Raw genomic sequence first — 20827 nt, forward strand, 5'->3', positions numbered from 1 at the left:
ATCTTTCAACATCTTTTTTTTTTTTGCTAAAAGTGAGCCTTAAATAATATATATGTAACTTGTTAATCAGACTCCCAAGTACAATATGCATTGGTTTCAGCCTACCTTTTCGATCTGTTTACCTTTACAGATAGCATATTTTAGCTGGGCATAGGACTCACTTCTTCCCCTCGTAAACCTGATGACTCTCCAGCCGTAGGTGAGTAAGCAATTTGCTTCCCTGTAGGCAGAAGGTGGATCAACCTTATTCAGCTATTGCAAAGAAAGCAAAAGAAGATGCTGGTGAGCTGGGCCCATCTTGGTAAGTCTAAGACTGGAACAGAAACTGATGGTCCTTATGTTCCAAAAGTAACTGGGAGAAAACAATTGTGCTTCTTATAAGTTGGGTACATATTGAGTCTCACATAGTTCATTTATTCATTCAGCAAGTATTTCCTGAGTGCTTTCTCTATGGCCAGACACTGTTAAGTGCAAAAAACCAATTGTGATGAGAAGTGGATATGTTTCTACCTGTAGTTTGATTAGGTAGTTGGGGGACAGAAATCAAATAACCATACTGATAGACCAATTTTTCAAAAATAAACAGATGGTAGTAGATACAGAGTTAAGTTTTATCCAATGAAGGAATTAATGAATAAATGGATAAATATAATACACTTTATTTTTCCTTCTAAACATTTCAATGGTTTAATAAACCAGACCTTCCTAAATAATTAAATAAAACTCATAACTCTAGATCGAGCCGCTACACTCAAGCCTGGGGGACAAAGTGAGACCCTGTCTCAAACAAGCAAGGTCACAGGGCTGGGTAGGGAGTGCGATGCACACCCCGTCCTGACATGCTCAGTGGCCAACTGCAGCTCCATCTCCTCCGAAGGGAATGAACTCCTCGTCCAGTTTGTCTCAGATCTCAGCATCCCTGCTGACGGCTTCTCAGCCTCCTACAAGACCCTGCCTCGGGGCGCTGCCAAGGAAGGGCCAGGCCCCAGCCCCAAACCAGGAACTGAGCCCAAAGTCAAGCCACCTCCCAAGCCCCAACCTCCAGAGAAAACTCCCATTGCCCCTGATGCACCACCCACTGTCACCTGCCCAAAGCAGTGCCACTGGACAGGCACATTGCAGAGCAATTTCTGTACCAGCAGCCTGGTGGTGACTGCAACAGTGAAGTCCATGGTTCGGGGCCCAGGAGAGGACCTCACTGTCACTGTTAGTTTTATTGGTGCGTACAAAACTGGAGGACTGGACCTACCTTCTCCACCCACTTGTGCCTCCCTGAAGTTTTACGTGCCTTGCAAGCAGTGCCCCCCCCCCCATGAAGAAAGGAGCCAATTATCTGCTGATGGGCCAGGTGGAAGAGAACAGAGGTCCCGTCCTTCCTCCAGAGAGCTTCGTGGTTCTCCACCAGCCCAACCAGAACCAGATCCTCACCAACCTAAGCCAGAGGAAGTGCCTCTCCCAACCTTTGCAGGCTGCCTAGTTCCAGGCCTGAGACACATGCCAGCCCTGGCCCCCAGCCCTCAGGCCTTCTTTTTTTATCCAAATAAATGTTTCTTAACTGAGAAAAAAATATATATATACAAATATAGCAAACGACAACTCAAACAGCCAATAATCTTTAGTCTTAATAAAATTCTCGCCGGGCGTGGTGGCTCAAGCCTGTAATCCCAGCACTTTGGGAGGCCGAGGCGGGTGGATCATGAGGTCGAGAGATCGAGACCATCCTGGTCAACATGGTGAAACCCCGTCTCTACTAAAAATACAAAAAATTAGCTGGGCATGGTGGCTCGTGCCTGTAATCCCAGCACTCAGGAGGCGGAGGTTGCTGTGAGCCGAGATCGCGCCATTGCACTCCAGCCTGGGTAACAAGAGCGAAACTCTGTCTCAAAAAAAAATAAAAATAAAAATAAAATAAAATAAAATAAAATTCTCATTTCTTCAATTTAATATTCCAAGTTTAAGACAATACTTGATTAAAAATTCAGAATTTTAGTTATAAGACTTACCTATCCAATTCCTTAACATGCTATAGTTTTTGAAAAATGACAAACATTTTAAATATTAATCATATGCTGTTTCTTAATGCCAAATAATAACAATAATAGGTATGACTTAATCTTCATTTCTTTGCTAAAATTTGACCTTTTGGGATAGACATTTAATCGTGTAAGGAAAGTTTATATTTCCCATATCTGGGGACTGCAGTTGCATACTGATTGCAGGGCATGTTTGGCTGGGTTTCAGGATTCTCTTCTTCCCATTCCCAAACCCTTTTTTTTTCTTGGATCATGAGCTGTAAGGACATGAGACTGGAGTGGCTACAGCCATTTTTTCTTATCTGGTAGATAAAGTTTGTATGGGAGATGATGAAACTAGCATTTAATAAAATCCAGAGACAAGCAGAGGGCAGAGATGGAGACAGACTTCTGACAATGCTTGAGTACATGGATACAGCTGTGCCTGGATAGCGACCCACCCTAGATCCTCCTAATTGCATGAGCCTACACATTTCTTGTTTGGCCTAAGCTGTTTGATTCAGATTTTCTTCTCTCTTAACTGAAAGTATCCTGACATATTTCATAGGCTGTAGTAGCCATTATCCTCCCTTATTACTCCGAATCTTCAGAAAACATTTGTTATCCAAAATAGCCTTGAAAGTGCTTGAGAATAAGGAAGTTGGCAGGTGTGGGGTGGCTATGGAGTCATATGCACCAAAGTGGTGGGGATTGAGGCAGCAGTATCCAAAGAAGAAATGAGTTGCCAATGGAGAACTTTGCAAAATTAGGGATACAGAGCAAATAGTTGCCATGAGGACATAAAGGCCCTGGGATCCTCTGCAATTGGGAGGTCACCAGACTTCCTGTGGTTTGTGGAATGGGAAGTCAAGTCATGTTTTGAGGGTATAAAATTGTGTGCACCAGAAGGCTAAGATCTCTAGGTGACATTTTCCTGCTTTCTACCAAGATAACAAGTGTTTCTGTTCCTGGCAGTATTGAAGCTTATTACAACAAAAACAGGCAAAACAGTTTATGCGGTAAGGACAGCAATATGACCAGGGATTGAGCTTGGGCCAGGCCTGAGAACAATCTTAGACTTAAAAGATAGTATGTAGATCTGTTGTTTGCTTGAACTACATTTATTTCTCCTCTGGCAATAGTTCTTAGTATTCCTTTGGCTATAGTTCTTCAGTTATAAGGTCTTACAGGAGCCAGAGGTAAGTTGGCCTTACCATATGAACTAGAAGAGGATTCTTACCTCTGGCTCCTGTAAGACCTTATAATTCCATCTATTTCAACGAGAGTTAAGCATGCTTGTAGCTATGACTGGTTGAAGAATAAGCCTTTTATTCCAACGAGTATAATAAGACTCAAACCTTTTGCCAGAAGACTTCTTGGAAAAGTAAAGCTCTCTTCTACTGACGACATTGTAAGTCTAAGCTGCCAGGATCTACCATTTCAGATGGAGGTGCTGTGAGGTGGGGAAAGCCTGCGTATGAATAAAAAACACGCTAGAGAAAGTTTGGGTGGATCCAAGAGCTGGATAAAGAAATTTGCAGCAGAAGTTTTGGAGACCCCGAATCCAGCTGTGACTAACTTCAGATTTGCCTGGACTTGTCAGGCACAGGAACCATAAAATCTCCTGTCCCTTTCTTCTGCCTATCCCTAACTTTTTTTTTTTTCTTGTAAAATCTGGGGGGCCTGATTATTACTGGAGGTGATAGTAGGCAGAAAGTGTTATTCTTCCGAAGTTCAATGCACTACATGTGGTTTGCCCACTAGAGGGTGTAGCTCACTTTGCATTAGGAGCAAGGGATGTTCAGAAAGGTAATGTGGGGAGGCATTTACTATCAGAAAGATCTGTTGAAACGTTGCAAGGTCTCAGCTACAGGGCTTACATCCCTGAAAGGGGTCCTGTCTCAGAAGGACTTGGAGAGTGGTCAGATGACCAAGGCATGACTACAGGCATAGAAAATAGAGCAGCATGAAGATGCCAGTTGGAAACTTCATCTTAAGATCCACGGAGCTGTTTTTGTCTTAAAAAGCCATTAAAAAGAATGAGATCCTGACATTTGCAACAACATGGATGCAACTGGAAGTCGTTATGTTAAGTGGAATTCACCAGGCACAGAAAGACAAATTATGCACATTCTCACTCATTTGTGGGAGCTAAAAATTAAAACACTTGAACTCATGGAGATAGAGTGGAATGATGTTTACCAGAGGTTGGGAAAAGTAGTAGGAGTGGGAAAGGGGGGTGGTTAATGAGTACAAAAATAGAATTAGATAGCATGTGTAAGCTCTAGTATTGATAGCACAGCAGAGTGATTACAGTTGACAATAATTTGTCAACATCTAAAAATAACTACATCACTGGATTGTTTGTAACACAAAGAAAGGATAAATGCTTGAGGTGATGGGTATTCCTTTTACCTCGATGTGATTACTATGCATTGTAAGCCTGTATCAAAGTGTCTAATGTACCTCATAAATTTATGTACTCACTATGTACCCACAAAAATTAGAACATTTTTTAAAAGGTTATGGACGGGAATAGGAAATTGTCTTCCGTGTCAAATTTGATGACAAAGCATACCTGGATTATTATGTTAAGAAAGATTTTGAGGCCACATCCAGCTCAGTGGCAGTACTGTTTAATTACTGGTATCCAATGTGGGCATGGGGAGAAGCAGGAGGGTTGGATGTGATAGATATGTGAGATCTATGGTGAGATGTTTCTCAGTATGAGCACTATCAGCATCCTGGATGGGTTAATTCTTACCTATGCAGGATAGTTATTGGGACAAGTAAAAGTTAAGTCACCACATACTTTAAATATCCCTTATGGGAATAGTACTGCTCTACTAGAAAATTATTAGGTTAAGCCAATAGTGACTTGACTGATTTAGATTTGCCTGAGGATTGAACTAGAGCTTCTTAAATTCTTCAATATTAAAAAATGAGAGTTTATTTATTTATTTTTTTTAGATCCTGAGACCAGACTGAGCTTGCTATCTGTAAGGAATAGGAACTGAGAATGAGGAGTGGAATGAAAAGTTTCCACTGAAGGGAGGAAGATACTTATGGTGACAGGAAGCCGGGTTGAACCTGACAGTAGGTGATTAATATGTCATCCCTGGTTAAGAAAAGGGTAGGGGGAACCTCAGCTGTGGGAAAAGGGGTATCTGTTAAACATCATAGTCATTTGGAGTGCTCTCATGCTACCATTTTCATTACCGCTGGGTGTTTCTTTCGCCAGGATGTTGTCTTTATATAACAGTTCTCAGGGAGCTGCCCTCTACTCTGTACCTTTGAATCCACTGAATAAGATCCTCCACCATAAGTTATTTTGGAGACAAGTTAACATATGACTCAATGCATAAATACATACATGAATAAAATATTTCTCACTCCTAATTTAAGAGTTCATGACCATCTATTTTCATAGTCTTCATGCCCCTAGGAATTCCTGTGGAGAAGGAAGCAAGGGAGCAACAGGAATGATACTATTGCTGCCTTCAACTTTTGCCTTTGTCATACTCTCCAGGCAAAGACCACCAGGAGCACACCTATCGTTGAACAAATTGGCCTTATTACTTATTGCAACTTGTGAGAACACACACACCTGGGAACCATAAGGCATGTCAATAGGAGGGAATTAGAAAGGTCTTATTGGTAAGATTTGAGATTGTTAGGTTAATTTGGGGGAAGGTTTAAGGAAAAGAGGCTTTGCTTTGGTCTGAATGCCCTCAGAAATTGGGAGTAATTCTTTAGAAGGAGGGAAGAGTAGCTTAAGGCTAAAGTTGTAATTGGCGATGAAGCAGCAGTCACGTTAGTGTAGATAGGTCAATATTTGGTATTTTGTGACTTTGATAATATTCATGTTTTACCTGTGTTTAAGCATGATTATTAAGTGGTATTATCTTAGTCTTGATTTCTCATAGTCACAGAGTAGCTTTGTCAGACATAAACATTCTATAAAACCATTTATATCAAATGGGAGAACATGAAGCCCCAGATGTAAGTAGGAGGCCAACCTGTACCAATGCTAAGGCAAGCTTCTGCATGCCATGGGTTGTTTGACTCTTTCTCACATTTTATCATATTGTTTAGTAATCCTTTATTTTATTGCTCCCTCACTGGACTGTAAAGTGCATGAGTGCACAAACCTGTTTTGGTGACCACTGAAAACTGAGAGTCTAGCCAAGTCTCCCAATGTCATAAGCACTTAAAGAGTATTTACTGAGTAAATGACTGAATTGTCCAATTAGCTGATTAGACTGTGAGTTGCCCAGTGTTAGGGGTTACTCCCTATTCAGCTCTGTATTTCTAGAACCAAATAGTTCTAATGCATGTCATTAAATATATCTTGAGTCAAAGAGGAACTTTCCGTAGGATGAGATGTATTGATTTTCCTTAAAAAATAAGGTAATATAATGAATTATGCTTTATGAATGAGACATGATGCTTTATTCAAATGATTTCGTTCACTAAAAACAAAGAAAAATCACTTCATATTCAAGATGCAGGGGTCTTTCTGCATTTTCTATGGTATTGAATATCAAGAGTAAGATTCAAAGCTCTAAGATAAATTGATATAAATATTTAGAAACCATTAATGTGAAATATCATATTTCTTGCCCAGCCTAGCAGCATATTGTAATCCCTGTATTATACAATACTTTTTTGAAAAGAGAGAGAACAAGCCCAAGAGGCGGAGGTTGCAGTGAGCCAAGATCGTTCCACTGAACTCCAGTGTCAGTAATAGAGCTAGACCCTGTAGATAGATAAATAGATAGATAGATAGATAGATAGATAGATAGATAGATAAATGGAGAGAGAACTTGATTTGCAAACTCCTGGCTTACAATAGCTACAAAGATTTGCCTCTCTCTTCACTATACACTTTCACCCTGGAAATGTTTCTGATTTGTAATCATGGTAAAACATTATTTGCGCTTTCAACAAATATATAAACCTGTATGTTAAAAAGTAGAGGGAGAGGAAATCAATGACTTGATAAGGTACTTTTCACTTCTCTGAATCAGAATTACCTTGTTGGTAAAATGACCATAATAATGGATACCTACTGAGATAGACTATTTTGAGGATCACTTTGGAAATGCTCTGTGAACTGCAAGAATACTTAATATTGAGACAAAAACCGTAATACAAGAAGCATACTCATTTTGGGGGCAAAGACGATAATGATTAAGAACAGGATAAACTCAGGAGTGTAGAAAACAAATGAAAAATATCTGTCTTCTTCAGCAGAAATGTAATAACAGTAGCAAACAAAATACTAAATTTTATGCTAATAGTCAATGAAATTTTGCATGCTTATTTCATGCAAAAGTTATCTATTTAAAAAAATTTAACAGTAGCCACATAGGAGTTATTGTGAGGTGATAAGAAACATTATTCATCTGCCATAAATACTTCCTATTTGATATTGGCAAGACAATCAACTTTGGAGTACTTTCTTTTTATATGTGAAAGGCAATATAATAGCTCTCCCCTGCCTACCATGTACTATTGGTATAGGTCTTATAGGGGGCTTGTTTGGGAAAGTACTTTCTAACTATAACAAGTTATAACCATATATTGTTTGTAGTAGTAGCTTGAAAATAATAATAATATCTTATTTTTTATTTATTTATTTTTTTGGCACCTAGCACGGTGTCTGGAACTTACTAGATGTTTATTAAACATTCTTGAGACAAAAGGATAAATAAAAGAAACTGTTTTGAAAAGTCATAAAATTCTGTCCAGATAAAAGATTCTGATCATAACATACTGGGAATTTAAACTTATAGGCTCTGAAAGTCAAATTCCTAGATTTGTTAATTGGTTTTTCTCCCTACAAGCTATTATATCTTGGGTCCCTGAATTTCTCTTAAGTATCAGTTTCATCATCTAAGGGTAGGGGGATGGGCATGGGAAAACATGCAAAAAACTTACCCTGAAAATAATGAGAGTCACTGTTTTAAATAAGGAGAAGTCTCAATCAGATTTGCATTTTAGAAAGTCCATTCTCAAGGTTGTAGAAATTAGAGCAGGCGTTAGCAAACTTTTCTCGTTAAGAGCCAGGTAGTAAATATTTTATGACTTTTAGGTTATTTGGCCTTTGTTGCAACAACCCAACTCTGTTCCAGCTTGAAAACGCCACAGATAATGTACATAAACCAAGTGTGCCTGTGTTCCAAGAAAACTCTGTTGTCAAAAACAGATGGCTATAGTTTGCCAACTCCTGAATCAGACTAAACGCAAGGAGACTCCTAGATGGTATCTAGATGCATTAGATCCATATCACAACAGAATGGGCAAGTAGCAAGGAGGACTTAACCTAGGCACAAGTATTGAAGTTAGAAAGGAGAAAGAAAATTTGCTCAAAAACAAAAACTAGCAGCTTGAATTGTCAGTGGTATCTAGGGGAAGGCAGGAGCAGGAAGAGTCAGAGAGGTGAGTCCTAATTTTCTGAGTACCTACTTTGACAGAGGTATTTAAATAGAACTGTATAAAGTTGCCATTATGTAGACAGAAAACAGTCAGATAGTGGCAGTTTTATATGCTCAGCCTAATAGAAATTCTATAAGGCTAAGATTAGAAAGGTTATTCTTATGCTGGAAGTGGCAAAATTACCTTAAAGGGACTGTTACCAAAAATATCTGAAATAAAAATATTTAGAATAAAAGATTAAATAAAACAATTCAGTGTTGAAATGTGAATAGCGAACTAGCCCATTAAGCACAGATAAATTAATAACCATGAAAGTCATGAAAAAATAAGTGATTTCTTTATATACACTGTTTATCTGGCCATGTCTTCTGTTTCCCAAACACTGTTTCCTTCTTCTTCTTAATGTCCTACCTGGAAATTCAACCTTATCCTGTTCCTAGGTTTAGTGTTGACCTTAGGCAGTGGGTGTTTAAACTCAAGCGTCATCCTCTGGGGCTTTGTGGTATCATCCATTGCTGAGCTGTTCAAACATCTTGTAGTCTTATTTTAGAGAGAGGTTTTATTCTTCATAATCATCCCAGTTATTTATTGACAGAAATCTTAGATAATCTGCTTTTGTTTTCAGATTATTGCACCTTGAATGTACCCCTTTTCTAAATTCAACTAGCATACAAGGAAGCCTCTTTTGCTTGGGACCTCTGTGTCAAAATCAATTTACCCAAACTATTAACACTGTATTTAACCTTCATATTTTGTTTTACTTGAGAGCCTTGACTTCTTTCAGCTACTGCAGCTGAGCTTTCTCCTTGCCTCCTCATTCTACATGTACCATTCAGCTAGCAGATTCAGTCTTACATGGGCTTACCTTATTGGTGCCATTTTGTTGGAGTTAATTAGAAACAGTGGAATCCTCTCTTGGAATTCGCTAACATCTGGTGGTGCTCTAATAGTAAGCCATGTAAAAAGCTGACAATGCTTTGCGTTTCAGTGTATAGGCTAACCTAACAAAATACCAGTGTGGGAGATTATGATGGGAAATAATTAGGAAAAAGAGGGAGCAGAGCCAAAATTGATGATCAATTCAGAAGGCCAAATTATCAGTCAGATATTGACTACAACTTTCATACATCATTCCTTAAAATATCTCAGTTCTGAGCTATCTGTGACAGAATTCTTGGAATATTAAAAAATGCATTAAACCACTGATAGTTACTCTAAGGTAGTGAAATTTTCATCTCTGAGAAAATTCTCAAAGTTTTAAAGATTACAACATCTAGAAAGCAGTTGTTAGCTTGTTACTTCCCCTAGACTATCAAATGTTTATTCGTTCCCCAAGATTCTTTGACAAATCCTTACATGAAAAATAGCCAGTAGCCAAGATAACCACGAAGAACGTTTTCATCTTTTCCATAAGTAACAGTGATTCATCCACCTGAGTTTTTTCAGTCCAGAGTTTTCTAGCAAAACCCTAAAGGCTGAGTTCTCTTGATTAATCTAAGGCTATGGTTCTCTTGTGAGAACCTCAGACTGCATTATGAAGTCACTTGGCAAGTGATGTATTTACATGTGGCACTTAAGGCAAAGTCACCAGTTGTCTTAGTCTGTTCTGTGTTGCTATAATTGAATACCTGACATTGAGTTTATAAATTTATAAATAAATAGATTTATTTAACTGACAGTTCTGAAGGCTGGCAAGTTCGACGGGCATGTGCTGGCATCTACACAGCTTCTGGTGAGAGCCTCAGTTGGTGTTCACTCATGGTGGAAAATGGAAGGAGAGTGAACTTGTGTAAAGAGATCACATGTTGAGGGAGAGAGCAAGAAAGAGAAGCTGAGAAAGTCAAACTTTTAAATAACTAGCTTGAGGGAAGTAATCCATTCCCAGGAGATCTAGAACTCATCTATCCCTGATGAGGGCATTCGTCTACTTATAAGGTATCCACTCTAATGACCCAAACATCTTCCATTAGGCTTACCTCCCAAAACCACCACAAAGGGGGTCAGTTTAAACATGAATTTTGGTGGGGACAAATCACATCAATACCAAAGTGCCAGGTCATCAAAGACCAAGAAGGTTTCCAGGGGAAAATATTTCATCCTTAGAAGGCTATAGATCTAGGGTATGACAGCATGATTTAACATTGTTTTGTTTGATGGTTATTATTCAGTTCCATGGAAGTACATTCTGCTTTTTATTTTGCAAGAAACAAATGTGAAAAAGAATAACTTAGTATGAGTAATTCTGGGGAAGATTTTCAAAATTTACATGTTTGCCTTCTAATTCTGCTCCAGCAATGTCAAGATTCTTATCTGGTAGATTCAGAGTGTGACTCAGAATTTATATATATATATGTACACACACACACACACACACACACACACACACACACAGAGTACAGTGTTTCCTCAGTATCTGTAGGCAATTGGTTATAGTACCCTGTAAATAACCAAAATCTGTGGATGCTTAAGTCCTTTTTATAAAGTGGCATAGCATTTGCATATAACCTTCACACATCCTCCTGTATAGTTTAAGTCATCTCTAGATTACAAGATAGGTTCAAACTTTGTGGGTCCACTTACATGCAGGGTTTTTTTTTTTTTTTCCAATAAATACAATCAGCTCTCCATTTCTACAGACTCCACATCTGCAACCAAACTTCAATTGAAAATATAGTATACAAGGCCTACTTGGTATATGCAGGTTCCACAGGATTGATTGCAAAAGTTGAGTTTGAGTGGATTTTGGTATATACAGGGGTCTTGGAATCCTGAAGAATAATGAGTGATGACTGTACTTATATTTAATATAAAGTAAATGCTGTGTAAATATTTGTCATATTGTATTTTTTTACTTTTTAAATTGTTTTGTTATTGTTTTTCTGCTTTTTTAAAAGAATGTTTGATGCATAATTAGTTGAATCCTGGAATCCTGGAGGGCTGCTCTGTGGGGGTGTGTGTGTGTGTGTGTGTGTGTGTGTGTGTGTGTATGTATGTATTTGAATTGAGTAAGGAGATTCTGATTCACCTCTAATCAAGAAATGATAAATTAGGGAACCACAATTTTACACCAAAGGGCTAATTTTCTAGATCTTTTTCTTCCTTGTTCCCTAAAGGCATTTGTTCTATCAGAGCAAACTCTTTATCTTTTGTTATCATGTTCATTCCTACCTCCCTAGACATAGCACCTACTATCTTATATTTAACACAAAACACATTAAATAAATAAAAAGAGGCATCCATGGAAACTCAGGGCCATTATGCACAATTTCTGGTATAATACCTGGTTTAACAAAGCAAGGACCTGGAGATCTTGTAAAATCATTGATTCTATTCTGAAGGTTGTGTTATGACCAGATGCAGGGGTCATTAGTTCACATTGTTACCAAATCAAAGGTATGAAAAAATGAGGGCTAACTCTTAAGGAAGGGAGTCTTAAAAAATGAATGGTGTTCACATTTCATAGGGATACCAGGTTCCTCTCAGTGCTAGTACAACCGCACCAGACCAATTTGGCTCAACATTTATTTAACGAAGTTGTCAGTTTTTCAGTTGCTATGGATCCCCAGGTTGAAGATCATGTAATCTGAGCATGCCCAGATGTACCAAGGGTGCAATCATGGGCAGAACCTAAGTGCTGGGATTGAGGAGTGGGAATTGAATTAAAAAGTGAAGACTGTATGGTAGGATCCAGGATCCACAAGATCATTACCTCCTGGCATCACCTCATTGCGAGATGTAATCTGATCACATCTCATTACCCCATGCTTATAAAACTCAACCCATCTCCCAGTTTGGTAAGACAGATCTGAGCATTTTCCTCCTGTCTCCTTGCCGGTCAACTCGCAATAAACCTTTCTCGCTGTGAACTCCTGGCACTTGGGTGTTGGTCTTTCTGTTGCACAGGGAAATGGAACCAGTTTGGTTCATTAATAGGAGGGTTTGAATAATAAAGATGGAGTATCTTAGAACAGACAATTCCTCTATACAGCAATGGAGTATAAACAGATTGAGCCAAAAAGCCTGGGCTCTCATTCTGTAACTGTCAGTACTTAATAGGATGTTAAATTCTGCCTCATTTCAGGGCATGTTTCCTTACCTGTGAAATAAATAGCTACCCTAGAGGATTTTAAGGGTTCTTTTTAAAATTCGAAGGCATAATATCAGACCAGTTAAAAAAATATTCTCCAGTTAGACCAAATTTAGGGTAGTTGTGAATGATACACTTGGAGTGAAGTGAATAAACAACTTTCTCAAAAACAGAAGATATCTGTGCACAGAATTTAGAGATACTGTCCTCTCATAGATGGGTGAGTATAATTTTCAGCTGGAAGGAATTAGGAAAATTCATTTTTATGACTATTGAGAAATCACTGAATCATAGCATCTAAAAAAGGCTATGTACTTCTGTTGTCTTGGGAAGGGTACTGACAGTGGTGGAAGGAAGATATTCACTGAAGACAGAGGCAAAGACAAAGATAAAGGGATAGGAGGCAAGTACCACTCTCTTACACTGAGGTGACCAAGGTTATAAGGTGAAGTCAAAAGAGGTGACCTTGTAATGTCAGCCAAACCCCCATACTAACATTATATTCAAGCAAGAGATTCCATGTTGATTATTAAATTACCTTTTAGCAATTCAAGATGTCAAAACACATGGTAGAAATGCAGTTGTCCCTCAGCATTCATGGAGAATTGGTTCCAGGATTTCCCACAGGTACCAAAATCATGGATGCCCAAGTCCCTTATATAAAATGGCGTAATATTTGCATATAATCTACACACATATTCCCATATACTTTAAAACATTTCTAGGTTACTTATAGCACCTAATACATTGTAAATGCAATGTAAATAGTTATACTATATTGTTTAAGGAATAAAAACAAAGAAAAAATCTGTACATGTTTAGTGCAGATACAAATCATCTTTTATTTTTCTAGATATTTTTGATACACAGTTGGTTGAATCCATGCATGTGGAATCCATGGATATAAAGGGCCAACTGTATTTGCTGACCTATGAGAAGGCTTCATTTGGAAAAGGATTCTTAGAACCAGAAAATAGATATGGGGATACATGACCTCAAATCCTTCAGGAATACCCACTATGCTGCTAATCTGGATAGCTTCTTCAAATCAACAGCTATCACAAATGTAGATTCACCTCCTTAGAGTAACGAATGAAAATGTCTTTCAATGTGTTATAGGGTCCATAGTAACCAGTTTTGTCAAAATAACTACCTGTGTTCATGTATCACCTAATGTTTTTGCAAGCATATTCTAATAACAATTGCAACAATAAAAACATAAATAACATCCTTTACATAATTTGACCTTATTATAGGTTCTGCTTCATTCCATATCTGTTAATCCTCATAATAGTTTTTGAAAAGTAGGAATCACTGATACCACTTTTATATCTATGTAAGAGGGTCTCCTATGCCCTGGACCCCCATTTTAAAGGGCCTCCCTCCAGGTCTTCTCCATCCACGCCTCTCTCCAAAGGGCTTGGAGCTTGCAGGTCAAGTACATCTGCCAAGCAGAAACTTTTAATCCTCTTCTTGTTTATACCTTGGAATCCTCTACTTTTGAATTCCTTCCTAAGCAAACTTCAACCTGCTTACAGGGCCTATGTAAACCTTTTCTTTAGGTCATCTCTTTCAAGGCACACTATGTTTCCGATATGCACCTTCTTTACTCCAAAATATGACCTAGGGGTGAATATTTGCAGTAGTTTGGATGAAGATTGGACATGCCGGCTTTGGTATGCAGGCCCATGTTCACACTGCTCGTATGAGGTAAAACAGAACTGAGGTGGATAGAGGAGACCAGTGGCAGACCAGGAGAGAGACTGATGCTCTGTGGCTAACTTACCTCATGCTGCTGGATTCCCATGAGAAACTCTAAGGAGTTTGAGAATCTTAAATTTGAGTCTGAGCTTTCATGTTGCAATGAAGATATATTTGCCAAGATAGAAGAATAGAATTTTATTTAAACATGTGTTAGCTATAAATTTTAAATAGTTTCTCAATAAATTGTAGATATAGAATACAAGAGCTTCCATTTCAATTCTTGCCTGGAGCCCGACACATGTTAGAAATGGGCCTGGGTTTTACTCTCACTCTAAAACTGTGTTAAAAATTTTGAGATAGATACCAAATAACTTGCTTATGATCATAAAGTTAGACTAAAATTTTTTAAACTGCTTTATTTTAGTATGATTGACCTAAATATCTGTATCTATTTAATATATAGAACTTAATGTGTTTGAAGATAAGTATACACTTCTGAAACCATCATCATAAGAATTAATGTAATCAATTTGTCCAGTATCTCCAAAAGTTTCCTTCTGCCTCCTTTTATTGTTTGCTTTGTTTTCTTTTGTTTTTGCTTTTCTGGCAAAAGCTCTTAAAAATCTGTCCTTTTAGCAAAAATTTAAAAATAAAATACAGTATTGTTAACCACAGGCCCTATGTTATAACTTAGATCTTTAAAACTTATTTATATTGCATAACTGAAACTTTGTACCCTTTGATCAACGTCTCCTCATTTCCTTTTCCTTACATTCCCTGATAACAACAATTATATTCTCTGCCTCTGCGAGTTTGACTGTTTTAGATTCTACATATAAGTGGACTCATGTGATATTTTGTCTGCCTGGCTTATTTTAGTTAGCATAATGTCCACCAGGTCATTCATGTATTGCAAATGGCAGAATTTCCTTCTTTTTTTAAAAGGCTGCATGATATATCATTATATATGTGGTATGTAGCACATTTAAAAAATTCACTCATTTATCAGTGTCTAATAGGACAGAATAATGAGCCTAGAAATAAACCTACACATATATAGTCAATTGATATTTGACAGCATGGCAGGGATACACAGTGGGGAAAAGATAATGCCCTTAATAAACGATACAGGGAAAATTAGGTATCAACGTGCAAAGAATAAAATTGGACCCTTATCTCACACCATGTACACAGGTCAACTTGAAATATATTAAAAGGTTAAATGTAAGACTTAACAATAAATCTCTTAGAAGAAAACATAGGGAAATAGCTTATTGCCATGGGACTAAGCAATGATTGATTAGAAATGATACTAAAAGCACAAATAGCAGAAAGGAAAGTAGACAAGTGGAATTAAATAAAATTAAAAGGCTCCTACATGGCAAAGGAAACAACAAATTTAAAGGCAGCCTACATGATAGGAAAAAAGATTTGCATGGCGTGTATCTGATAAGGAATAAATTGCAAAATATGTAAGAAACTCCTTATAATTCTATAGCAAAAAACCAAACAACCTGTTTAAAGATGGGGAAAATAACCTGAATGGGCATTTTTTCCAAAGAGGAACAACTGGCCAACAGGTATATGAAAAAGTACTCAACTAATTATCAAAGAAATGCAAATCAAAACCACAATGAGGTATCACCTCACACGTATTAGGGTGGCTATTACCAGTGAGAAAACAAAAAGAAAGATAAGTGTTAGAAAGGATATGGAAAAGTTGGAACCTTTGTATATTGTTAGTGGGAATGGAAATTGGTGTGTTTGCTGTATGGAGATTTCTCAAAAAATTAAAGATAGGATTAATCTTTGACCTAGCTATCCCACTTCTGGATATACATTTAAAGAAACTGAAATCTGAATCTCAGAGGTCTATCTACACTCCCACGTTCATTGCAGTATTATTTGCAATAGCCAAGATAGGAAAACTACCTAGCTTTTATTTTTTATTAGTCCTACCTTACTTTTGGAGACCTCATCTTATTAAAGACCCTGATAACAGATTTTTTGCCTGTGGAGAAATCAAGTAACCAGTTATACTCTCAGTAAGACCCTGATAACAGTTTTTTTGCCTGTGCAGAAATCAAGTAACCAGTTACAGTCTCAGGTTTTTTTTTTTTTTTAAATCATTAATATTTATTACTTTAACCCCATCATCAAGTATTTAGGAACCTATTACGGAAGGAGGACGCACTATTTTATCAGGCTGTTGAATACATGGCTGGGTTCGGTGATATCTTGTGGTGATGTCAGAGTATGTCTTCAAGAATAATCTGTAACATTTGTTCAGTACATGTTTATTCAATGTGACCTCTAAGTGTGTTTACATTCTATTTTAGGTCACAGGGACAGAAAATGATTTAGATGCAATTCCATTTTTCAAGAGGTCCATACTCCAGTGGTGGAATTTTGCTTATTAGCAATTACATTTCAATGTGTAAATAACAGAAAAATATATACCATATATTACAGTAGTAGCATGAAAAATTGAGATGGCTAATATTGTTAGGGGAGAGTGAATCAATAAATCATCAAAAAAGAGGTTCTAGCTGCAGAATGGGGAAGCCGTCTTCAGTCACATTTACAGAGTAAGGCCTGTATCTTCTAAAAGTGTTCTCCCAGTATTCCTGGCTAGTGACTGTTTCATCCTCTGATGGCCTGTAATATGTAGAATCTGTTATTTTGTATTTATCCTCTGGATTTTGGTATTATTTATTTGTTTTTGCAAATTATCTGTCTCCCAGACGCGAGTGCCATAAAGTCAGAAACCTTTTTTTGTTTCTTTGAATTCCTAAAAAGTAGCCATTGGAAACTTTCAGATAAGAAATAACACAATGAAAATGCTGCTAAAACTCAGTTATGGTTCATTCAAAAAGTATTTATTGATTGACAAATGTAAGGAATTGTATTTGGGTTATATCTTTGAAGTATGTCATATCTTCACAACTACAAAGAAAACTCAGTAAGGGCAGAAATGCTGTTGATACTGCTCATTGTTGTATCCCCAGAGCTCAGCACAATACCATGCATTTAGGAATTCAGTAATTTTTGTTTGATGACTAATATGTGAAAGAGTTTTAAGGATGATCACTGCACCTTACTGATCTCCAAAAATTATGTAGCCAAATAGGGGTATAAGACAAATTTCAGACCTGGTCTTAGGGATCAGAAATTTTGAAAAGTAGTGCAAAGATTAAAACAAAAATGACCCAATCTAATATGCATGACTTTATGTTGATTCTTTTTCTCTACGCTTCAAAGCAATCACTTGGCAGAGTAGGAAGAGTCAGAATCCTAATCCAGGGCAGTTCTCTATGCCGTATTTCAAGGGATGTCAGCTGTTGCTGGTAAAAGTACATTTTCTGGTTATTAAAAGTTGAGGCAGCAGTCTTCTTATTTATGAAACAATTTCCTTTATATTTTTCAGCTTTTAGTAAATAATCTACACAAACCAAGCAAACTATAGGATTTATTTCCCAGGCCTAGGTTAGGAAAAAACATGTTTTGGGCCCTTGAGACACTGATTCCCATGATTAGCCAAGAGGGAAATTTCTGTCAGAAAGAAGCTATTAGCCATTATTTATGACTAAAGTAAATCCAAAAGATATAATTCCATACCAAAATTTTTAGAAAGAATTTCCTTTAGGTCCATTTTACTTAAAATTCAAATTAAGCAATGCTTAAAATTAAGCATTTTAATTCAAAAGATTTTCCTTTAGGTGCAATTACTTTAAAAGCATCTTAAGAAATAATTTTTAAGTATTTTACTTAAAAAGCATCCTTTTCCTGAAAAATAATTACCTCTTGTGCTCAGGATGCACTGTAAGACATTTTAGAACCTCTTTACCTTCCCATTTGCAAACACTTAAATGCATTAATACTTGCTTCATGCAAAGATTGACAGATGACAGATACTAAGCCTGTAAGCATTTTCTTAACATTACACTTCACCGTTTTGACTCAGAAAACTTGTTGCAACTTGTCAATTTTAGTGGAAAGGACTGCAGCCCAAGAATATCTTAGTGACTGATGTAATGTATTAAACGAAAATATTTTTCAACACTTACCATATTCAATTAATATCTTTTGTCATTATTTTTTATTCTTATTTTCAAGAATATCAAAATAACTTAGAAGCTTCCTTTTATTCTAGATTATTAGGGTTTTCTCAAAGGGCGAGAGGATCTGAATAAACTGCCAGATATATTTCATGCTTGTTTTTCTTCACGAATAGTATGTCGTGGAAATAATTAAAATGAAGGATATGTACTTCAGATTTGACTGTAATTTGATTCATTTTTTTGATATAGTACTAATGTGTCTTTTGAGATGATCACTTTGAAACTGTTAGACTATTTTTGTCTGTGTAATAAATCCTTCAAATCCTCCTTTGAGGTTTCTAGCACAGCAAAAGTGTCTTAGGTTTAGCACAACACTTAACCCATTTGCTAATTTTTAACACATAAGAACAGAAAAATCTGAGCTCTTTCTAGCTGTCAGAGCTATTCAGGAATGTGTTGTGCAAACAGAGAAAGTGAGTTTCCTATCACTAGAAGTATTTAATATGGCCCAGTAAACAACTTGGTGGACTTCCAGGGGAAAGAATTGAAGTAATAGATTTGATGAGAGGATATTTTATGATCCTCCGGCTCATCTTAGTAACCAGCTTATGCTATGAGAAAAGCAACATAATTTATCTGAAACTCCTGTACGTCAGCAGAATACAATTCCTTAGAGGGAATATATGATACATTAAATTCTAAAAGAAATCTCTAAAATGAAATTTACTTTAATACTTAAATATAGGAAATAAGTCCTTTATATATTTAACTTTGGAGCAAAAATGTTAATTTTTGGAATAGATTTTGCCTGTAGTTTTGTAATCTTTTGTATATTACCACTGTTAGTGGCAGCTTCTTCTAATAAAAATATTTTTATATTTTAAAATAATGTATTATTCATTCCAGTGATTTGGCTTTTTCAATTAAATCTGTCAGACTGTAAGGATAAAAAATCAGATCTTGTCTACCTCCTATGAGATAAATGAAAGAGGGAAATCTCTGAATTACTAACCTTCTCAAAGCTCTTGTTTTTTGTAAAATGTGGTTCTAATCACGCCTACCTCAATAATTTGTAGTGAGGAATAATCAAAGCAATCAAATGTGTTTAGGCTTAGTATGGTGTGTTACAAATAGTAAGGACTAAATTTTCATCATTATATTTAATTTTGGCTTCAGTTATATGCCCAGATGATTTCAAAATTTCCATCAGTGTCTTTTACTATCCCAGAGTACCTACTCTGAGGTTCTAATCAATTGCCAAACAACTCTACTTGAGTATCTTGCAATATCTGCAGACTTAAGGTGTCCAAAATGTAACTCATCTTCTTCCTCTCAACTTGCTTCTACCACTTTCTTATTCTTCTTCTACATGTTGTGCCCCTACTGTTTTTTAGGCACTGGGATGGGTTCTGAAATTATATAAGACACCACGCTGGCTAAATACAACCACAGACTCTAGTGGAGCCAAGCATGGCAAAATCTCTTGGAAAATGTAAGGCAGCGTTGCACATTCCGTACGATGGGTTGGAACACATTAAGGGCAACAAATTCTGCACCTACCTTTATAGAAAACTGACTGAGAAGTCATGACATCACCGTGTAAGCAATGGTTCAAACCAAAAACTTCAACAAAATCCTAAATATTTAAATTCTCCTAATCATGCATATAAAAAGTTTGTCAACTCTTTTACAGTTCTATTTCTGAAATTTATCTCCAATCTTCCATGCCTTGCTTTTTTCTTCTGACTAATTTTAGTCAGGCCACATTATAATTTCCAAATGTCTCCTAACTTTTCTCCTTTGCACTCTCTCTTCATTCTACCCATGCTTCATCCTCCATAACTCAGCAGAAAGCTGCCCTCTCCTCTCCTTTCTTGTTTTATTTCTCAGAATCTCTTCACCTCACAACTATGCAGAGGCAGTATGGTGTAATGGGTTAAAAGTAGAGACTGTGCTGCTGAATTTTTGGTTTCAGATTTCACCTAAACTTGGGCAGATTGCTTAACCTTTATGTGACCTTTTCTATTGGTAAAATGGGGGAGTAGTACCTATCTCATTCAGTTGCTTTGAACATCAAATGCATTTATGTGAAATAAGCATTTAGAATAGTAGCTGGCATGTAAAAAGAATTATATGTATTTTCTGTCATTATTTTTGCTCCTCTCTGGAGAGAAATTTTTCTAAAGCACAGGCCTGCTTAGAAACTCCCTATTAATGCTATATACAGTGCTGTGGCTACAAGATGGAGACTGAATTGCTCAACACAGTACATTGGTTTTCACTACCCCAAGCTACCTCAGTGCTCTTCATAGCCCTAGGAGAGCTCAAGTCCCACCATGAAACCTGTGCCCACTACCCTCAAACAAATACTTTGCTTTAGGGCCAGTCAGGTTCTCACTGCTCCCAAATCAAGGTAAAGTACTTTAATCCCTATGATTTGCAGCCTCTCATTGCTTGCTTAGAAAAAAATCCTACTTATTCTCAAAACTAACTCACTCATTATTTCACAAACACTCCTCTGC

General features: G+C 37.0%; 1 pseudogene; it reads left to right on the forward strand.

The window, feature by feature from the left end:
* The window catches only part of LOC104652341 (ATP synthase F(1) complex subunit alpha, mitochondrial-like), a 134354-nt pseudogene that overhangs the window by 6513 nt on the left and 107014 nt on the right, over nt 1-20827 (forward strand).

The sequence above is a fragment of the Saimiri boliviensis genome, chromosome 1, assembly GCF_048565385.1.
Source record: "Saimiri boliviensis isolate mSaiBol1 chromosome 1, mSaiBol1.pri, whole genome shotgun sequence".
Lineage (NCBI taxonomy): Eukaryota > Metazoa > Chordata > Mammalia > Primates > Cebidae > Saimiri > Saimiri boliviensis.